Source organism: Triticum urartu, chromosome 1 (assembly GCF_003073215.2).
Source record: "Triticum urartu cultivar G1812 chromosome 1, Tu2.1, whole genome shotgun sequence".
Lineage (NCBI taxonomy): Eukaryota > Viridiplantae > Streptophyta > Magnoliopsida > Poales > Poaceae > Triticum > Triticum urartu.
The window spans coordinates 235,343,186-235,366,345 of NC_053022.1; the positions used below are offsets into that span (position 1 = coordinate 235,343,186).

Sequence of the window (23,160 nt, forward strand, 5' to 3'; positions counted from 1 at the left end):
AAATGTGGTATTAAGTTGTTTTCCTAGCCCCGAATATGATGGTCTTTTTCCAAAAAAAAGGTGATGTTTTTGCTAAATATCTCTAAACGAGGAGAAGAAGGGAGGAGATGCCCTCGTGTGTCCGGGCCTGCGCGCCCTTGCGACGGTGTGGCGTAGCCACGAGACACAGTGACACCATTGATTTCCCTCTCGGCACGCCGCTGTACCATGACCCCCATGCATATGCATGATCATTCCCTTCATTGATTCCGTTCGTTGCGTAATCCAAACATATTCCCCCGTCTTTGTCACGCAACTATGCGCGCACGACATTGCTAGATCATGCCCCTTGCCGTTTAATACGGGACCATGCATTGCATTGCATGTACAGGCAACGCCAACTCACCCAGAGCCCGATAGTGAACTCGCCCATCAACCATGGATGGGCCGCCGGCCGACGTACACGGATGCGTCGCATTTCGTTTCAGAGTGGAACCCGGATCTTTTTGTGTCGTCCTCACTCGTTGGTGTGTTGCCCAGCTAAGCAGCTAAGCGCCTCCTAGCTGGGTAATAAAGGCCACATGGGGGGAGGCCGACCCGGGCGGGGCGGCGCCGATGCTGCTGCGGCGTTGGGACCTGGGAGTGGCGCCGTCCTGGCCTATCCGGCTGTCCTGTGGACGCTCCGTCACACAGAACACGGCGGATCAGGCTGCGGCGCGGAACAGAGCGCCAGAGCGGTGGCAGCCGCGCGCGCACGCGAGCCAGGTCTACTCCCCGTCCCCGCGTGCCGTGCGTCCAGTCCCGTCGCAAGACTATCAATGGCAGTATTGTGGCTCATCTCATCACTCCTACAGCGGTGGTTGATGTTGCAGAGCTAGCACGTACGTAAAGTTCCCTTTCTGCTCTTTTTCAGAGTACGTCAAAAGACGTATAATCTTTATCTTTACCTACTACTAGGAAACATGCCCGTGCATTGCAACGGAAGAAAAATAATAGCCCCTTGTCTAATAAGCAAGGCTCAAGAACCACGACAGGTCTACATCCACTATTTCAACAGGGCGTCCCACCCGCGTTGTCGCCTATCCTCCTAATAATAAAAGCCCTAACAGACGGTGGCCACCTGATCATGTTTCATGGAAGAATGGGTGGGGTGGGGGGGGTGGGGGGGGTGGGGGGGGGGGGTTCACCTTCAACCTTCAAATACCTAATTACCTATTTCCAGCCGTGCAAAAGATTTCATCTCCATTCCATAAAACTCGCAGGTACACCTTGTGAACATAAACAAAAGACACAAAAAATCAGCCATCAGGAAGCTGAAACCTCTACAGTTCAAGGTTGCAGCTGGGAGCAAGCCTTGTTAGCTAGAGGCTCATAAACATAGCATGATCGGCACGCAATAATGGAAAGTAGTAACAAAATTAGTCGTGTGTAGAAAACGGCTTGATAATAAAGTTTCTTGCATCTGAGCTATGGATTTCGCAGCCTGGCAAAGCAGAAGCCAATTACGTATCACACATTCACTCATCAACAAAAAAATAAGTCGAAATCATGAGACTACACTTTGCAAGAGATAATTGCATAATTATGCAAATGTTCAAAACAAATCTAAAAAAAGTATGGACTACTTTCTTAATACATATTCTGAATTTAGTCCTTGAATTGAGGCTTAACAATTAAAAGCATGCCAGGTGGGGTTCAAAATACCAGACATTATCTGGAATTATCATCAGTATCACAAAGTGGATGTTTGACCCTAGGATCACGACTCATGTACCATGAGTTAATTATAAAAGGCTTCCTCCACATAGAAACATATTTTCCTCACAATCTCCCAACATGGTCCGTTTGAGAGCTAGGTCCTCCATCTCTACAAATAATTTAATCTGTGAACAATCATTTCGGAACAGAGCAACAAAACAATGCAGTGTTTCATTATGAGGCTTCTCGGCCTGATATAAGTAATGTTATAGAAAACTATTATTAGAAATGAAGAGATTACTCCGGCTAAATCCAACAACTATAGATTCATCATGCGGAAAATAAGTAAATTTAACACATTGAGTATATTATATAGCCCTAAGGTAACAAATTTACATGATAGTATTAAGGAGCATATCTTTCCATGCCTCATGTTGGGCCTCTTCATGCTTATAAACAGGCTGTGCTGGGCAAGGAAAGTACTCGCCAGTTCTGACACTCTATTAACCTCCAGAGCAGAATTCCACTTTAATTACTTTCATCATAATTTATCCAGCTAAGTCCATCTTTGGGTAAATTATGATAAAAGTAATTAAGTGGATCATCAAGAAAAGGATTCAGGTGTATTAGACGAAGCATGACTATACCTCAGCTCACCATCACATGTCGAATTTATTCTACAGCGGGAACATTGGATAATAGCCGGTGTTAAATTAGTTGCCACCATTGCAGGAACACCATGCTCAAATTCACGTGAAATTAAGTATGGCCCAAAACTTGTTACTCCAAAGCCAACATCCAGAAAAACTCTAGTGCGAGAGCCAGATGGTACCATCTGGGAAAATAGAGAAACATGTGCTTCAAATGAGATTCAACAGTGGTAGAGGTGTTAGCAGTGGAAGGTGATGTAGTCCGCTATTTGTCTTTTTCATGTCCCTATTAAGCAGTGATGCGCGTAAAACCCATATGTTTTAAGTTATGGTTTTAGTCGAACACTACACAAAAAGTACTCATTTGCTTTCCTCTTTTAAGTAATTTAAAGTTACCTTTACTGTTTCTAGAAAGATTTGAGTAATTTATAATATAATCAAAACAAACCTTAAATATTTGATCCAGGTATTGACTTGCTCTATGTATAAACTGGCTTCCTCCTCCAGGAAATGTAAATTTACCTTTAGCCTTTGTAATCCAATTCTGCCCTCCTTTGTCAGCAACTGACCATGTATGAGGTACGTTGCTAAACCACACCTGCAATTCACAGAATTACATTGCAGAAATTCCTTTACATGGATGCTGCATTTATAAAATAGCCAAATCAGCTAGTTCAATTCATATCGCTGAATTTACTTCTGCAAAAAATTGTATGTAATACCTGCTTCCTTCCTCTTGTCGAGCCTTCTTCTATGTCTCGTCCTTGAAGCAGAACTTGTCTATGTCGACGATGGTCCTACAAAAGAGCCAGTGCGTTGCAACATGCGAAAACTGCGGGATGGAGAACTGGCTATGCCATAGATCTGAGAGATTCCAAGGGAGGGGGCAACACCAGTTACCGTAAACCAGGCGACAATGAACGTGACATGTTTCCTTAATTTCCTTCAAACAAAGAAGAGAAGCGTTTGGTCTTGTATGGAAAAAATAGAAACAAAAAGCCTTTGAGGATAAGAGAAAAGAAGACATCATACAAAGATATAGCACATACTTCCATTTTGTGAATCACAAGTAAACATTATCCCAGGCCTCATACTGCCACGTACCAAAGCCATTATAAGATATTGTTGGGCACTCCAGTGTTTTTATAGCAGTACATAGTTGTGTCACTCACACAGAGGGATGAGTGTAATGGCACGGATACCTCCAGTGAACAATGTATGTGGATTAAGCTTCGGTTTAACTGAAACTGCATGCCTACTACCTACTAATCAGTGATTGTTTGCATGGAGTCTTAAAGCTACCTGCATAAGTGAAACACGCTTTATAAGTAAACTTCGACCAGGAGATCTCTTGTACAATCAACAAAAGGCAAGAAAAAAATTCAGAGCAAAGAAAAAGGATTTAGTATTCAAAGGAGATTAATATTAGTTTTGTGACCTAGTTTTGCGGAAAAATCAGAACACTTGATTAAGTTCTCATGGTATATAGCCAAGTAAGCAACATTCAGAGCTACAAAATCTTTTCTACCAAAGGAACTTCAATCAGGACCAACATGCATCTTGCTTCTATATGATCCCACAAGTTACAGTGAAGTTAACAATTTCACAAAGGGCTATCTATTATAACACATGTTACAGGTTTCTTTCTGCATGAACATGGTGTGGCAGCGTAACCGAGTCAGCAAATGGTTAGAAAGAAATGACAACTTATGACTGAGCAAACGCTTCGTGGATGATAGCATGAGCTTATTAAGATCCCAGAAAATAGCAGTATTAAGATGCAGATTATTCAATGAATCACTACACTGTAGTTTGTGTCCTTGTGCAGAACGAACAATGAAATTTATGTAAAATGAAATCCTATTAACCTAATCAACCGAATTGCATTTACTGAACATGAGAGCTTATTCTTGGAATTTTTCAGAAAGGAGAACAGACACCATCAACAATAGGTTATTTACAACATAATTTCTAAATATATAAACGAATCAAATAGAAAAAAAAACTTGTACACATTTAAACGGATAGCTCTGTCAATGCATTTACGTTTTTGTTCAGTTTCAGAAGATCAACTCATTGGAGGAAGCTAAAGGGACCAACGTCTTGCTTACCTTGAAACTTAGCTGGAATGCTAGACAAATCCAATCCGGTGAGGTCCGTCTTTAATTGCCTCCAATTGAAGATTCTGGCAGCTCTCCATGGAATCATTAATCTACATTATCCTCTAGGAACCTTGCCACATGCATCATATGAGAATTTCGTCAAGCACCTAGCGAGTACTGCACAACCAAATAAAAACATTGATAAGTATCATTACAATATTTTGCATTGCTGCCCGAGGAAAACGACGACAACTTCCCAGACTGATTTGAGGTGTCCTCCTCCATGAGTTGCCGGTCATCCTTGGCCTCTGTCTCCGCGTACTGACGACAGGCAGTATTTTTTGTCATATACCTATATAAACTGATTTTCTGCAGAAAATTTTGGATGTACAGATGTACACCAATGACCTGTGCTGCATCTGACGGGGAAGCAACAGTGCGAGGCGACAATGGAGGAAGCGAAGCAGGGAGAGGAGTGGCACCTGTTTGGAGGGCGGCCAGACTTGGAGCAGGTCTCCGGCGAGATGGGGATGGCGTGGAGGGGGTCTGGACGCCGGCGGGTCCTTGGCCGGCGGCGCTCGGCAATCGGGCAGCCACCTTGGCCACCGTCTCTCTGCGCGCCCAATGACGAGGCGAGGTTGGGGTGGCCGGGAACGGGTAGATCGGAGGCGGGGCAACTTGATCCGGTAGTTGTGGTCGAAGAACCGGTGGCGGGCGACGTTCTCCGGCGACGGCGGCGCGGATCCGAGGCCATGGCATGCTCCTGTTCGTCCTGGGGACAGAGAGATTGGGGGATGAGCGAGGTGAGAGGAGACAGAGGAAGAGAGGAGGGAGCAGGGCACGGCGGCACTCATCTCCGGCGAGGATCCGGTCGCCGGCGGGTCGCGAGGTCGAGGCGGCGGCACGCTCGGGAGCTCGGCCTCGAGTGCGTGGCTGCGGGTGCAGCGTACGGGCGGCGCTCGACAGGCTTGGGCCCAGATGTTTTCTAACTTGGACTGCGGGTACAATTTTCGAAAAACAGGAGGACCTTTTTGCAAAACTGGCACGACGTGGCAGTTTTGCAAAAAAGTCCTCGCGTTTCTGAGAATTCAACCCGCAGTCTTATTTTAAGTGGGTATCGGAGAAAACGTTTTGATTTTACAAAAACACCCCTGCATTTGAGATTATTCAACCCGTGATCCTTATTTTTCTTTTTTTTCCAGGGGGCGGACATGGGAGCTCCGGCGCCGCGTCAAGCTGCGGCAGGGAGGCCGGAGCCGCGCGCGGAGACGAATGAGGAGAAAATTAAGAGGCATGGAGGAGAGGTGGGCGAGCGGGAAGGGCTGGGGCGTCGCCCACGACATCGAGCTTGACGGCGGCCTTGCGGCGGCACAGTCGGCGAGGAGCTGTCGGATCTCGCAGGATCCGGTGGGAAATGGAGCGCAGGCGGCAGATCTGGAGGCGGCCGGAGCTTGGAGCACGACGGCTGGCGGGCGCGGCATGGCCGACGCTGATGAGAGAAGAGAGAGATGAGCGGCAGAGAAAAGAGAGGACGGGAAGAAGATGGGAGGCTAGAGGGAGAGAGAAGGGCGTAGTGGTCCTGCTGCTGCTCGCCGGTGGCTAGCCGGAGTTGCAGCCCCGCGCATCACATGGTCATGCCAAGGCCCAGGTCATATTGCGATTGCTGACCCGCAGCCTCTTTCTTTCCCTCTTACAGATGCATTCAGGTGTAGATTCTCAATCTTGCAAATTAAAGATTTTGGTTGACACGTACATATTGGAATTTCCTTGCTATGCCGTGAACCTATGTAGCTTTACTAGCTTTCTGGGTACTACCTGTAGTTGGCGGCATTTTTCCTAAATTGTATTTAGTAAAGATTACTTTATCCATACATTGTTGGCATAAAATTGATGCACAGTCTTGTGTTAGACTTTCTGCAATAGAAAACACTGCCCCAGATAAAAAATTCTTGTGGAGTTAGAGCAAACCCATACATCAGAGTCTTAGGTATTTTATTTTCTGGCCAAGTTATGCTTAATCTGAGCTATTTCTTACTCAGTTTGATCTAGGTTTCTATCAACTATTATCTTTCTTTTGAATTTCTCTTTGCGCGGATTTGCTTTCTGAGTTAAGTTGAGGTGAATGCAGCTGCTGTTCATACTTTAAACACATCTCAATTGCAGGAGTGCGACACCACCATCCTGTGCCACAAACCATACCAAGAATGATGAGTTATGGCTAGAGTTCATTTGATCCATCTGATAAAAATACCTATTTTAAGGAATAAGCGTGAAAAGTAATCAACCGCTCTTTCCGCAGTGGAATTCGGGTATGCCTGCTCCTCTATTTATTTGACTATTGTTAGATTGGTTCTTCCTGGTCTGACATGTTAATGAAGGTGTTGTTTCATTCCTCATACGATCTGGATACCTTTCAATTGATTAGTTCTCTCTTTGGATTACTCTATATTAATTCCCTATGTATATCTTTATTATGTTCCTCAAGACTTTGGAGTAAGACATTTATTTTGTAGATACGTTTCAATTGATTAGTTATCCTTTTGGATTACTCTATATTAATTTCCTACGCATATCTTTATTATGTTCCTCATGACTTTGGCCTAAGACGTTTTTTTTGTTGATATTAGCTTCATGGGAATATGGTACCCTACGACGCAGGAAGACTACTGAAGATCATTTCTAAATCTAATCAAGTCAAAGCTTCTCTGTTGTCTGTACTGCAGCCATGATGATCTGAAGTTTAGGACCACATTGTAGTCAAGAAAAAGGAATGATCTTGGTAAGCTACACTCTTTCAATAATCTTACCCTTTTTTATTAGTTCTGTTTGTGCTTCAAAATATGCTTAATGGGCTAGGGACTGCACCTTTTGAGAAAATTACAGTGTGTGCTATGTTTACATGATATATTGCTTCTAGCTGATGAAATTTGGTCCACATGCATATCCTATACTGGAAACTTGTGCTTACCCATTATATGATTATATTAGAAGTAGAAAAGTGCAGATGTCCATAGTAATAAACTTGTGGTCACAGGACTGCTAGCTTAAAGTTTGTTAGATTATGTAGATGGGTAATTTTGTTGTCTGCTCTTTAGGTTTCCATAGTATGAGTTGGTGCTCTTGCTTTTAAACTGCCATCTAAACTGAAAAATGGGGCTTCATGTATAAAATGGAGCGATAATATCAGATTACTTCTCATGTAATGGACCGATTGTGTGTCTTGGTGTTTCCTGTTTTCTTTGGCTTTGTAGCCTATAATTTTTAACATGTGCATATATAGCTACTTAATCAACTGAGTTTCTTTATGCTCTGTGGCAGACCACACTTACTGATATGACTTACTTTCTCATTTTAGATAATGGCAGGTGTAGCAATGAAAGGCACATATATTCTACCACAAGCATCCTAGCTTTCTCATCTTATTAGTGACTCACTTTCGAAACATATGTATTGGTAGTTTTTATCTCTATGCTTTGCCTTCCACATACTGGATTGCAATGTGTTTGTCTTGATCCAATCCTTCGTGTGCCCATGGGATGTCCGGCAGGGACTGATTTGGCTGTTCAAGAGGCCGAACACATATAAATACACATCCACTCCCTCGACCGAAGCCCCAACCCAATTGCGTCGTTTCATCCGTGCTCGACATTGGTGTCTTGCCGTTCTGCCAAAGTCATGGAAATCTCACTGTTCTGCCAACCTGGCCGGAATTTCTCCGTACTGCCGACTTCATCGGAATTACATCTACCCGTGTAGCCAAGGTACATCATTCAAACTACTCGAGTAATACTAATTCGGACTTGTTTTGATCAAGCGGTTGAACTGAACCATGCTACTGCACAATAGCCAAAAGGAGAGTCAGTTTGTTTCTCTGACCCCTGTGATTTGAAGCAGCTAATCTGAACCATGCTATTACACAATAGCCCAAAGTTTGTCTGATAGATATGAGTATCATCATATAATTTTGTTTCTGGAACGTGTAATAGGTAACCAGCAATGTTGTTTTCAGTTTACAAGAATGCTAATGTTGTTTGAATGCATATATAATTACTGGAATTAGTTTGAATGCATATACAGTACCTTGATGTTGAATTTACAAGGTCCTGATGTTGGATTTACTGTCTTATAGATTTTGTAATTTACAGTTACTCCACAAAGTTGGTGACTGTTGTTTGTACAGTGAGCTGATATAGAATGCTTCATCACACAAACTAATCTGACTGCATATTTACAATATGGTGATGGTGGATTGACACTGTCCTATAGATGTTGAATTTACAGTATGGTGATGGTGGATTTACACTGCCCTATAGATTTTGTAATTTATTCTAGAAGCTGTGTAGCTCCATATAGTGTGTCATTGTTGTTCGTACAGTGAGTTCATATAGAATACTTGATCACATGGATTTGTCTCAATGTATATTATTAGTTTCCTGGTGTTTAATTTATAATACATTGATGATGGATTTATGGTCCTATGGCTTCTGTAAATTTTAGTACTCCCTTCGTCCGAAAATACTTGTCGAAGAAATGGATAAAAATGGATGCATCTAAAAACTAAAATACGTCTAGATACATCCATTCCTCCGACAAGTATTTTCGGACGGAGGGAGTAGTTCTTTTGAGACTGTTTTATTTTACAGTGAGATGATAGTGAATTTTCCAGTGGCCACCGCTTTCTGAGATCGCCATCACTACCTAGCACTCTGATTTTGCTATAACTGTTGTCCTCCTAATAGGTACTATACTTTCTCTTTCTACTTCTTTTGTTTTGCCATTTTTGTTACAGTTCATTATGATTCTTTTATATTCATTGTACCTCTTCTTGTTTGCCGTTCTCGATGCTGCAACATTGGTAACTGAGAATCCGGCGACAATCAAATAGAAGTCGAAGAATTCTTGTCCTTCTCTTGTGTTGAACTCCATTTCCAGGTGCGGCATTATAATGCTCTCAATGTTCATGACATTTCCTTCGTGTGCTATAGTATTTACATGTTCCAAGCATTACCCTCTTCATTTAAATACTCATTTTCCTTTTCAGGCTGCCGTAACTGATGGTTATCCGTGCTTTTCTCAGCTTCATTATTACTCTCCTTATGTTCCACACATGTGGCACATTGCCTGAAGTGTATGAATTTCCCCATAACATGATGGATCCTTCATCTTCAGCTAACTTGCAGCAATGCAGCAAGTGTATGCTTTTTATTTATTTATTTTCTTCAGGAATTTTTTTTGCTGATGCAATCTGAATATGTGTTTACATATCAGTTTCTCTACTTGATGTTTCTTAATTACCTTGTCCAAGCTTAGATTGTCAAGAAGTCATACTTTCCAGGGATTTGAAGAAGCTGGATCAATACAACTTTATGTAGAGAAACTTTATGTAGCTTGCTGCCTTGCTGTACATTGTCTGAAGCTTTATGTAGCTTGCTGTCTTGTTGTACATTGCTGTAACTTACAGTTACAGGGTTGTACAATCCTGTATCATCAAACTGGTTTTCTGTAGCATATCTTGTTTGTCCTGGTAGTTGAGTAAGTTATTTTCTGTGAATTAATCAACCCGCGGTCCTATATTAAGTGAGAATGGAAAATGTTTCGCTGCTTTCAGAAGAAAAAAAAACTCAGATTTCGGTTAATTAACCTGCTGTCCGTCAAGAAAATAACCTTTTTTATAGATTCAATTTTTTAAAAAAATATTCATATCTTTTAAACCGTAACTCCGAGATTTTAACATGTTATATATGAAAATTGATTAGAACAATATATAAAATACAAATATGATGTTATTTTTACCCGTTAACCATTTTTAATTGTCGTTTAGGGACAAATTCAAATGCTTTAAAAAATATTCATATCTTCTAAACCCTAACTCCTATTTTAACATGTTATATATGAAAATTGATTAGGAAAATATGTAGAATCTGAATATGATGTTGTTTCACATGTTAATATTTTTTTAAATGCTATTTAGGAAGCAATGTTAATCAGTAGTGCACGATCCATCTCTTTGTCTACCGGTGCCGTTTCAAAGTGAAAATGAACACCTTAACAAAAATAAATTGGAGACGAAAAAAACCATCTATAACCATGCAGGTCTATCAGCGAGAGCGGGAAGGACAAATGGCAAGACTAATAAGATGCCATGTTGAAATAAAGGAGGTGGACCTATTGGGGTCTTGAGTCATTGTTATTGTATTAGGGGCGTGTGATATTTTTTTTCTCCCGTTGCAACGCACGGGCTCTTTTGCTAGTATTTTTCATAGGTACAAAATAAAACAAAAAAAAGATGACACAATTACATCCTCTGAGCAAAGGCCAACAGAGCTTGTGTAATCCTCCGTGACAACGTAAGCAATGAAGGCAACTCCAACCGGGGACGCAAATGGATGTGGATTCTGGGCGTGTTTGATTTATCACCAGAACACGCCACGCCAAAGATGCGGCCGCGCCGCAGGTGCGGTGAACGAAACGAGCGTCACACTTTTGGCGAGTTGTGGCGTGAAAAATGAACTAGTAAGCTGTGGCGGGCGGTGCCGCACGCCACAACACCGGCATAAAGCAAACATCGGCTAAGTTTAGGCGTAAGGAGCTGTGGCAAGCTGTGGCATGCGTAGTCACCAACCAAACACATTCTTTGTTTGTTTTTCATCCATTTTGTTTTGAGCGGAGGCGCGTTCTGCGGCTGCGTCTACCCAAATCTGACCGGTGCGCCTAACGGGTCAACGCATTCCGTCCGCGTGGCCGAATTTTTGGCAAGCAAATTTAATCTAAATTGCCGACCTATTAGGAAAAACACGTCATAGTTCATGCCGACACACTTGCCAACGACCGGCACACTTGCTAGCACAAATAAAAAGGGCAATAGTGCATGCATCTCAATCGTGGTTCATGCCGCTTCCTTTTCGTTCCGGTGGACGATCCACCGGCCACAAGTATGGCGTTGAGGTCCATGGCGACATGCGCGGGGGTGGCCAGTGCAATCACAGTCCCCTCTGGCCAGCAGTCCCTAGGCAAGGTGGTGAAGCGGGATGTGGTTGGGTCGTGTTTGGGAGGGAAGTTGTGCGTTCGCGGCGTGGTGGAGGTGCGTGGCGACTCCGGCCGTGGCGGACGGGTAGCCGACGAGCGACAGGAATGGTCGGCTCACCTCGAGGAACCCTAGCATGAGGAGGGCTTGCTGCGTGGCCTTGGTGCTCCGCAATGGTGGCCTCGTGTTGCACGATGGCAGCTTCTTTTTTGTCGGCCTCGACCTTCCTCCGACCAGCCCTCTTCGCTGACTCTTTGACCCTCTGCCCCGCGTGATATCCTTCTTGGGCTTCCATTTGCGCATGAAGCAGGGCCGAACGGCCACGCCATCGACCGTGGCGTCCGGGACAGCGACAACGCCGGGGTTTGGTGTGTCGGCCATGGTGAGCGGGCGGGAGAGTTTTTGGGAGAGAGGCGGAGGACAAGGGCACGGGTTCGCACCATGTCCTCGCCGACACAAAAAAATTGACCCGGAAATGGGTCGCAGGCGGACGAAAAACGGACACCCGTCCGTTAGTGTCGGCGGGTTGGTTCACTTTTTCTTCCGTTTCAACCCAGACGGACGCGTGCGAACAAAATGCGTCAGTCCATTGGAGTTGCCCTTAGGAAAGTGCCAGTGTGCCACTGAAGGCATGCCTATTTCGCTTTTTCCAAACATTTAATAACACATACTCCCTCCGTTTCAAATTACTCGTTACGGAAATGGATGTATCTAGAACTAAAATACATCTAGATACATTTATACCTATGACAAATAATTCAGAACAGAGGGAGTAGATGATAGCAGCGTCGCAGTAGGCGATATTATCATTCCACCAATCTTTGAGGAGGTAGAAAACGTGTGGCGTTTGTTGGGAATAGAGAGCCAGATCGAAACAACCATACTCCTCGAGAGAAGAAGCAGCGGCAACACCAGGACTCCAGGCCCGTGGGGTCAGGCTTTGGAATATGTGGGGTCACAGGAGCTACTAATAGCCGGGGATCAAAGGATGACCAAAAACCTGTGGGGTCAGCCCTAACGTGGCTTCCCTACTAAGAAGAAGCACCCGTGCACCAGGTGTTCATTAGTTCCATGTCTACATAGACGAACTTTGCAAACTTCGTCATGCTGCTACCCGCAGATGGCCAAGTGGTCAGCTGTGAGTGCTTTCGGATGAAGGAGAAGCCACATAAGATCTTGTATTTGGGCTCAACCTTGGCGTGCCAATTTTTTTTACCAAGAATGGGACCATGGCGCTAGCAGATTGTAGAAGGCAGGCCGACGACGCCGAGTAGGGGGGCGAAGATGAGGCATTCCACACGATGGAGTCCGGCATCCAGGGGATAAGTATGATGTGTTGAAGATGCGACTGAAGATCCATGAACTGACGAATATGCTCGTTCGTATGTCGGACAAGGTTCGATTATGTCTCTCGGACACTCCATTTCTCCGTGTAGAAATATTATCTCTGAATCATGTCTGATACGCAATGAATATCATCGCTTATCAGACATGATCTAGATATAATGTTTCCACACAACGTCAAAACGAAATAACACTCATTCAATTCTAAGATAAATCCTAAACGAAGACGTAGAGGCATGATGTCGACGGCTTGAGCGAAGATCCCAACACCGTTCTGAAGGAAATATGCCCTAGAGGCAATAATAAAGTTATTATTTATTTCCTTATTTCATGATAAATGTTTATTATTCATGCTAGAATTGTATTAACCGGAAACATAATACATGTGTGAATACATAGACAAACATAGTGTCACTGGTGTGCCTCTACTTGACTAGCTCATTGATCAAAGATGGTTAAGTTTCGTAACCATAGACATGAGTTGTCATTTGATCAATGAGATCACATCATTAGGAGAATGATGTGATTGACTTGACCCATTCCGTTAGCTTAGCACTTGATCGTTTTTGTTTACTGCTATTGCTTTCTTCATGACTTATACATGTTCTTATGACTATGAGATTATGCAACTCCCGAATACAAGAGGAACACTGTGTGTGCTACCAAACGTCACAACGTAACTGGGTGATTATAAAGGTGCTCTACAAGTGTCTCCGATGGTACTTGTTGAGTTGGCATAGATCAAGATTAGGATTTGTCACTCCGATTGCCGGAGAGGTATCTCTGGGCCCTCTCGGTAATACACATCACTATAAGCCTTACAAGCAATACAACTAATGAGTTAGTTGTGGGATAGTGTATTACGGAACGATTAAAGAGACTTGCGGGTAATGATATTGAACTAGGTATTGGGATACCGACGATCGAATCTCGGGCAACTAACATACTGATGACAAAGAGAATAACATATAGTGTTATGCGGTTTGACCGATAAAGATCTTCGTAGAATATGTAGGAACCAATATGAGCATCCAAGTTCCGCTATTGGTTATTGACCGGAGACATGTCTCGGTCATGTCTACATAGTTCTCGAGCCCGTAGGGTCCGCACGCTTAAAGTTCTGTGACGATCGGTTTTATGAGTTTATATGTTTCGATGTACCGAAGGTAGTTCGGAGTCCCAGATATGATCACAGACATGACGAGGAGTCTAGAAATGGTCGAGACATAAAGATTGATATATTGGAAGCCTACATTTGGACATCGGAAGAGTTCCGGGTGAAATCGGGATTTTACCGGAGTACCGTAGGGGTTACCGGAACCCCCCGGGGGCTAATGGGCCTTGTTGGGCCATAAAGGAAAGAGAGAGGGGCAGGCCTATGGCAGGCAGCGTGCCCCCTCCCTCTGGTCCGAATTGGACTAGGAGAAGGGGGGCGGCGCCCCCCTTTCCTTCTCTTTCTTCCCCTTCCTTTCCCCCTCCTAGTAGGAGTAGGAAAGGGAGGAATCCTACTCCTACTAGGAGCAGGATTCCTCCTCTTGGCGCACCAACAAGGGCCGGCCAGCCTCCCCCTTGCTCCTTTATATACAGGGGCAGGGGGCACCTCTAGACACACAAGTTGATCACAAAAATCTCTCCCAGCCGTGTGTGGTGCCCCTCTCCACCATAATCCACCTCGGTCATACTATAGCGGTGTTTAGGCGAAGCCCTACTGCGGTAGCTTCATCAACATCGTCACCACATCGTCCTGCTGACGAAACTCTTCCCCAAGCTCTACTGGATCGTGAGTTCGCGGGACGTCACCGAGCTGAATGTGTGCTGAACGCGGAGGTGCCGTACGTTCAGTACCGAGGATCGGTCGATCGTGAAGACGTACGACTACATCAACCGCGTTGTCATAACGCTTCCTATTAATGGTCTACGAGGGTACGTGGACGACACCCTCCCCTCTCATTGCTATGCATCACCATGATCCTGCGTGTGCGTACGATTTTTTTTTTGAAATTACTACGTTCCCCAATAGTGGTATCAGAGACTGGTTTTATGCGTAGATGTTATATGCACGAGTAGAACACAAGTGAGTTGTGGGCGATACAAGTCATAATGCTTACCAGCATGTCATACTTTGGTTCGGCGGTATTGTTGGATGAAGCATCCCGGACCGACATTACGCGTACGCTTACGCGAGACTAGTTCTACCGACGTGCTTTGCACATAGGTGGCTGGCTGGTGTCAGTTTCTCCTACTTTAGTTGAACCGAGTGTGGCTACGCCCGGTCCTTGAGAAGGTTAAAACAACACTAACTTCACGAACTATCGTTGTGGTTTTGATGCGTAGGTAAGAACGGTTCTTGCTCAGCCCGTAGCAGCAACGTAAAACTTGCAACAACAAAGTAGAGGACGTCTAACTTGTTTTTGCAGGGCATGTTGTGATGTGATATGGTCAAGACATGATGCTATATTTATTGTATGAGATGATCATGTTTTGTAACAGAGTTATCAGCAACTGGCAGGAGCCATATGGTTGTCGCTTTATTGTACTGAATGCAATCACCCTGTAATTGCTTTACTTTATCACTAAGCGGTAGCGATAGTCGTAGAAGCAATAGTTGGCGAGACGACAACGATGCTACGATGGAGATCAAGGTGTCACGCCGGTGACGATGGTGATCATAACGGTGCTTCGGAGATGGAGATCACAAGCACAAGATGATGATGGTCATATCATATCACTTATATTGATTGCATGTGATGTTTATCCTTTATGCATCTTATTCTGCTTTGTTTGACGGTAGCATTATAAGATGATCTTTCACTAAATTTCAAGATAAAAGTGTTCTCCCTGAGTATGCACCGTTGCCAAAGTTCGTCGTGCCGAGACACCACGTGATGATCGGGTGTGATAAGCTCTATGTCCATCTACAATAGGTGCAAGCCAGTTTTGCACACGCAGAATACTCGGGTTAAACTTGACGAGCCTTGCAGATATGCACTGAGACCGAAAGGTCGAACGTGAATCATATAGTAGATATGATCAACATAGTGATGTTCACCATTGCAAACTACTCCATTTCACGTGATGATCGATTATGGTTTAGTTGATATGGATCACGTGATCACTTAGATGATTAGAGGGATGTCTATCTAAGTGGGAGTTCTTAAGTAATATGATTAATTAAACTTAAATTTATCATGAACTTAGTACCTAATAGTATTTTGCTTATCTATCTTGTTGTAGATAGATGGCCCGTGCTGTTGTTCCGTTGAATTTTAATGCGTTCCTTGAGAAAGCAAAGTTGAAAGATGATGGTAGCAATTACACGGACTGGGTCCGTCACTTGAGGATTATCCTCATTGCTGCACATAAGAATTACGTCCTGGAAGCACCGCTAAGTGCCAAACCTGCTGCAGGAGCAACACCAGATGTTATGAACGTCTGGCAGAGCAAAGCTGAAGACTACTCGATAGTTCAGTGTGCCATGCTTTACGGCTTAGAACCGGGACTTCAACGACATTTTGAACGTCATGGAGCATATGAGATGTTCCAGGAGTTGAAGTTAATATTTCAAGCAAATGCCCGGATTGAGAGATATGAAGTCTCCAATAAGTTCTATAGCTGCAAGATGGAGGAGAATAGTTCTGTCAGTGAGAATATACTCAAAATGTCTGGGTATCATAATCACTTAACTCAACTGGGAGTTAATCTTCCTGTTGATAGTGTCATTGACAGAGTTCTTCAATCACTGCCACCAAGCTACAAAAGCTTCGTGATGAACTATAATATGCAAGGGATGAATAAGACAATTCCTGAGCTCTTCGCGATGCTAAAGGCTGCGAAGGTAGAAATCAAAAAGGAGCATCAAGTGTTGATGGTTAACAAAACCACCAGTTTTAAGAAAAAGGGTAAAGGGAAGAAGAAGGGGAACTTCAAGAAGAACGGCAAACAAGTTGCTGCTCAAGAGAAGAAACCCAAGTCTGGACCTAAGCCTGAGACTGAGCGCTTCTACTGCAAACAGACTGGTCACTGGAAGCGGAACTGCCCCAAGTATTTGGCGGATAAAAAGGATGGCAAGGTGAACAAAGGTATATGTGATATACATGTTATTGATGTGTACCTTACCAGAGCTCGCAGTAGCACTTGGGTATTTGATACTGGTTCTGTTGCTAATATTTTCAACTCGAAACAAGGACTACATATTAAGCGAAGACTGGCTAAGGACGAGGTGACGATGCGCATGGGAAATGGTTCCAAAGTCGATGTGATCGCCGTCGGCACGCTACCTCTACATCTACCTTCGGGATTAGTTTTAGACCTAAATAATTGTTATTTGGTGCCAACGTTAAGCATGAACATTATATCTGGATCTTGTTTGATGCGAGCCGGTTATTCATTTAAATCTGAGAATAATGGTTGTTCTATTTATATGAGTAATATCTTTTATGGTCATGCACCCTTGAAGAGTGGTCTATTTTTGTTAAATTTCGATAGTAGTGATACACATATTCATAATGTTGAAGCCAAAAGATGTAGAGTTCATAATGATAGTGCAACTTATTTGTGGCACTGCCGTTTGGGTCATATTGGTATAAAGCGCATGAAGAAATTCCATATTGATGGACTTTTGGAATCACTTGGTACTTGCGAACCGTGCCTTATGGGCAAGATGACTAAAACGCCGTTCTCCGGAACTATGGAGCGAGCAACAGATTTGTTGGAAATCATACATGCTGATGTATCTGGTCTGATGAATACTGAGGCTCGCGGCGGGTATCGTTATTGTCTCACCTTCACAGATGATTTGAGCAGATATGGGTATATCTACTTAATGAAACATAAGTCTGAAACATTTGAAAAATTCAAAGAATTTCAGAGTGAAGTGGAAAATCATCGTAACAAGAAAATAAAGTTTCTACGATCTGATCGTGGAGGAGAATATTTGAGTTACGAGTTTGGCCTACATTTGAAACAATGTGGAATAGTTTCGCAACTCACGCCACCCGAAACACCATAGCGTAATGGTGTGCACGAACGTCGTAATCGTACTTTACTAGATATGGTGTGATCTATGATGTCTCTTACTGATTTACCGCTATCGTTTTGGGGTTATGCTTTAGAGACGACTGCATTCACGTTAAATAGGGCACCATCAAAATCCGTTGAGACAACGCCTTATGAACTATGGTTTGGCAAGAAACCAAAGTTGTCGTTTCTTGAAGTTTGGGGCTGCGATGCTTATGTGAAAAAGCTTCAACCTGATAAGCTCGAACCCAAATTGGAGAAATGTGTCTTCATAGGATACCCAAAGGAAACTATTGGGTACACATTCTATCATAGATCCGAAAGCAAGACATTCTTGCTAAGAATGGATCCTTTCTAGAGAAGGAGTTTCTCTTGAAAGAAGTGAGTGGGAGGAAAGTAGAACTTGATGAGGTAACTGTACCTGCTCCCTTATTGGAAAGTAGTTCATCACAGAAACCGGTTCCTGGAACATCTACACCAATTAGTGAGGAAGCTAATGATGATGATCATGAAACTTCAGATCAAGTTACTACCGAACCCCGTAGGTCAACCAGAGTAAGATCCGCACCAGAGTGGTACAGTAATCCTGTTCTGGAGGTCATGTTACTTGGCGATGACAAACCTACGAACTATGAGGAAGCGATGATGAGCCCAGATTCCGCAAAATGGCTTGAGGCCATGAAATCTGAGATGGGATCCATGTATGAGAACAAAGTGTGGACTTTGGTTGACTTGCCCGATGATCGGCAAGCCATCGAGAATAAATGGATCTTCAAGAAGAAGACAGACGCTGACGGTAATGTTACTGTCTACAAAGCTCGACTTGTTGCGAAAGGTTTTCGACAAGTTCAAGGAGTTGACTACGATGAGACCTTCTCACCCGTAGCGATGCTTAAGTCCGTCCAAATCATGTTAGCAATTGCTGCGTTTTATGATTATGAAATTTGGCAAATGGATGTAAAGACTGCATTCCTGAATGGATTTCTGGAAGAAGAGTTGTATATGATGCAACCTGAAGATTTTATCGATCCAAAGGGAGCTAACAAAGTGTGCAAGCTCCAACGATCCATTTATGGACTGGTGCAAGCCTCTCGGAGTTGGAATAAATGTTTTGATAGTGTGATCAAAGCATATGGTTTTATACAGACTTTTGGAGAAGCCTGTATTTACAAGAAAGTGAGTGGGAGCTCTGTAGCATTTCTAATATTATATGTAGATGACATATTGTTGATTGGAAATGATATAGAATTTCTGGATGGCATAAAAGGATACTTGAATAAGAGTTTTTCAGTGAAAGACCTCGGTAAAGCTGCTTATATATTGGGCATCAAGATCTATAGAGATAGATCAAGACGCTTAATTGGACTTTCACAAAGCACATACCTTGATAAAGTTTTGAAGAAGTTCAAAATGGATCAAGCTAAGAAAGGGTTCTTTCCTGTATTACAAGGTGTGAAGTTGAGTAAGATTCAATGCCCGACCACTTCAGAAGATAGAGAGAAAATGAAAAGTGTTCCCTATGCTTCAGCCATAGGCTCTATCATGTATGCAATGCTGTGTACCAGACCTGATGTATGCCTTGCCATTAGTCTAGCAGGGAGGTACCAAAGTAATCCAGGAGTGGATCACTGGACAGCGGTCAAGAACATCCTGAAGTACCTAAAAAGGACCAAGGATATGTTTCTCGTTTATGGAGGTGACAAAGAGCTCATTGTAAATGGTTACGTTGATGCAAGCTTTGACACTGATCCGGACGATTCTAAATCACAAACCGGATATGTGTTTATATTAAATGGTGGAGCTGTCAGTTGGAGCAGTTCTAAACAGAGCATAGTGGTGGGATCTACATGTGAAGCGGAGTACATTCTTGCTTTGGAAGCAGCGAATGAAGGAGTCTGGATGAAGGAGTTCATATCCGATCTAGGTTTCATACCTAGCGCATCCTGTCCAATGAAAATCTTTTGTGACAATACTGGTTTAATTGCCTTGGCAAAGGAATCCAGATTTCACAAGAGAACCAAGCACATCAAGAGACGCTTCAACTCTATTCAGGATCAAGTCCAGGTGGGAGACATAGAGATTTGCAAGATACATACGGATCTAACTGTTGCAGACCCACTGACTAAGCCTCTTCCACGAGCAAAACATGATCAACACCAAGGCTCCATGGGTGTTAGAATCATTACTGTGTAATCTAGATTATTGACTCTAGTGCAAGTGGGAGACTGAAGGAAATATGCCCTAGAGGCAATAATAAAGTTATTATTTATTTCCTTATTTCATGATAAATGTTTATTATTCATGCTAGAATTGTATTAACCGGAAACATAATACATGCGTGAATACATAGACAAACATAGTGTCACTAGTGTGCCTCTACTTGACTAGCTCATTGATCAAAGATGGTTAAGTTTCCTAACCATAAACATGAGTTGTCATTTGATCAATGGGATCACATCATTAGGAGAATGATGTGATTGACTTGACCCATTCCGTTAGCTTAGCACTTGATCGTTTTTGTTTACTGCTATTGCTTTCTTCATGACTTATACATGTTCTTATGACTATGAGATTATGCAACTCCCGAATACAAGAGGAACACTATGTGTGCTACCAAACGTCACAACGTAACTGGGTGATTATAAAGGTGCTCTACAAGTGTCTCCAATGGTACTTGTTGAGTTGGCATAGATCAAGATTATGATTTGTCACTCCGATTATCGGAGAGGTATCTCTGGGCCCTCTCGGTAATACACATCACTATAAGCCTTGCAAGCAATACAACTAATGAGTTAGTTGTGGGATAGTGTATTACGGAACGAGTAAAGAGACTTGCCGGTAACGATATTGAACTAGGTATTGGGATACCGACGATCGAATCTCGGGCAAGTAACATACCGATGACAAAGAGAATAACATATAGTGTTATGCGGTTTGACCGATAAAGATCTTCGTAGAATATGTAGGAACCAATATGAGCATCTAGGTTCCGCTATTTGTTATTGACCGGAGATATGTCTCGGTCATTTCTACATAGTTCTCGAACCCGTAGGGTCCGCACGCTTAAAGTTCTGTGACGATCGGTTTTATGAGTTTATATGTTTCAATGTACCGAAGGTAGTTCGGAGTCCCAGATATGATCATGGACATGAAGAGGAGTCTCAAAATGGTCGAGACATAAAGATTGATATATTGGAAGCCTACATTTGGACATCGGAAGAGTTCCGGGTGAAATCGGGATTTTACCGGAGTACCGGAGGGGTTACCGGAACCCCCCGGGGGCTAATGGGCCTTGTTGGGCCATAAGGGAAAGAGAGAGGGGCCGACCTAGGGCAGGCAGCGCGCCCCCTCCCTCTGGTCCAAATTGGACTAGGAGAAGGGGGGCGGCGCCCCCTTTCCTTCTCTTTCTTCCCCTTCCTTTCCCCATCCTAGTAGGAGTAGGAAAGGGAGGAATCCTACTCCTACTAGGAGGAGGATTCCTCCTCCTGGCGCACCAACAAGGGCCGGCCGGCCTCCCCCTTGCTCCTTTATATACAGGGGTAGGGGGGCACCTCTAGACACACAAGTTGATCACAAAGATCTCTCCCAGCCGTGTGCGGTGCCCCCCTCCACCATAATCCACCTCGGTCATACTGTAGCGGTGTTTAGGCGAAGCCCTGCTGCGGTAGCTTCATCAACATCGTCACCATGCCGTTGTGCTGAAGAAACTCTTCCCCGAGCTCTACTGGATCGTGAGTTCGCGGGACGTCACCGAGCTGAACGTGTGCTGAACGCGGAGGTGCTGTACGTTCGGCACTGAGGATCGGTCGATCGTGAAGACGTACGACTACATCAACTGCGTTGTCATAACGCTTCCGCTTAACGGTCTACGAGGGTACGTGGACGACACTCTCCCCTCTCGTTGCTATGCATCACCATGATCCTGCGTGTGCATAAGATTTTTTTTGAAATTACTACATTCCCCAACACGTTCGCGACGCGCATCATGAATTCATTTCTTGCCAGACTACGAACCTTCTGAAGACCTTGCAACCTATTGCAAATGTGAGCAACAGATTGCTACTTGTGAGCTGCGTTGGAATTTCGTCGAAAAGAAGAGGATGATGTAGTACAGTAGAGATAATTATTTCCCTTAGTTATGAACCAAGGTTATCAATCCAGTAGGGGAACCACGCAACACCTCGTTAGTAGTACCTACACACAAAATAACAAATACTTGCACCCAACGCGAATAAGGGGTTGTCAATCCCTCGACGGTTTATTGGAAGTATCAAATCTCGTAGTGATAGATAGATAATTCAAACACAAAATAAAACAAACAAGGAAAAATCGCAGTAAGATATTTTGGATTTTAATATATGATAAAAAGTAGACCCGAGGCCATAGTTTTCACCAGAGGCTTCTATCTTGAAAATAGCATACAGTGGGTAAACAAATTACTATTGGGCAATTGATAGAAAAGCAAATAATCATGACGATATCCAAGGCAATGAACATGTACATAGGCATCACTTCCAAGACAAGTAGAACGACTCCTGCCTGCATCTACTACTATTACTCCACACATCGACCGCTATCCAGCATGCATCTAGAGTATTAAGTTCATAAAGAACGGTGTAACGCCTTAAGCAAGATGACATGATGTAGAAAAAGTAAACCCAAGCATGAATAAACCCCATCTTATTATCCTTCATGGAAATGATATAGATACGTGACATGTCCCTTTCTGTCACTGCGATTGAGCACCACAAGATCAAACCCATCACAAAGCACCTCTCCCATTGCAAGAAAAATCAATCTAGTTGGCCAAACAAAATCAACAGACTTGAGAGAAATACAAAGCTATAACAATCATGCATAAAAGAGTTCAGAGAAGACTCAAATAATATTCATGGATAATCTGATCATAAACTCACAATTCATCGGATCCCAACAAACACACCACAAAAAGTCATTACATCGAATAGATCTTCAAGAACATCGAGGAGAACATTGTATTGAAGATCAAAGAGAGAGAAGAAGCCATCTAGCCACTAGCCATGGACCCGTAGGTCTGTGGTAAACTACTCACACATCATCAGAAGAGCGGTAAAGTTGATGTAGAGCCCCTCCGTGGTTGATTCCCCCTCCGGTAGAGTACCGGAGAAGGCTTCCAGATGGGATCTCGCGAGAACAGAAACTTGCGGCGGCGGAAAAAGTATTTCGGGTGGCTCTCTGATGTCAGGGGGATATTTGAGAATTTATAGAGGCAAAATTAGGTCAAGAGGTGCCACGAGGGCCCCACAAGCTTGGGGCGCACCTCCCGAGCTTATCTCTCCCTCGTGGCTTGTCAGGTCTTCTCTCGAAC

The 23,160-nt window shown here is 43.5% G+C and overlaps 2 long non-coding RNA genes across 13 annotated transcripts; one reads left to right on the forward strand and one right to left on the reverse strand.

Moving 5' to 3' along the window:
- Window positions 1–1,515: 1,515 nt before the first annotated feature.
- Window positions 1,516–5,398, reverse strand: LOC125555294. 8 transcript variants are annotated; one of them, XR_007304670.1, is made up of 8 exons: window positions 4,912–5,398; window positions 4,439–4,750; window positions 3,500–3,629; window positions 3,377–3,420; window positions 3,050–3,270; window positions 2,850–2,925; window positions 2,325–2,512; window positions 1,516–1,846 (listed from the first exon to the last, which is right to left on the reverse strand). It is a non-coding gene; the product is annotated as an uncharacterized LOC125555294 (long non-coding RNA). The 8 variants fall into 8 exon arrangements; XR_007304671.1 differs by having other exon boundaries at window positions 3,050–3,124; window positions 3,228–3,270; window positions 3,377–3,629; XR_007304669.1 differs by having other exon boundaries at window positions 3,377–3,629; window positions 4,439–4,559; window positions 4,645–4,750; window positions 4,912–5,397.
- Window positions 5,399–5,581: 183 nt separating this feature from the next.
- Window positions 5,582–9,951, forward strand: LOC125555340. Of its 5 annotated transcripts, XR_007304680.1 has the most exons (7): window positions 5,582–6,135; window positions 6,593–6,738; window positions 7,057–7,208; window positions 7,785–7,882; window positions 7,977–8,190; window positions 9,073–9,361; window positions 9,471–9,951. It is a non-coding gene; the product is annotated as an uncharacterized LOC125555340 (long non-coding RNA). The 5 variants fall into 5 exon arrangements; XR_007304678.1 differs by having other exon boundaries at window positions 7,785–8,190; XR_007304679.1 differs by lacking the exon at window positions 7,785–7,882 and having other exon boundaries at window positions 5,584–6,135; window positions 9,096–9,361.
- The last annotated feature ends 13,209 nt before the right edge of the window (window positions 9,952–23,160 follow it).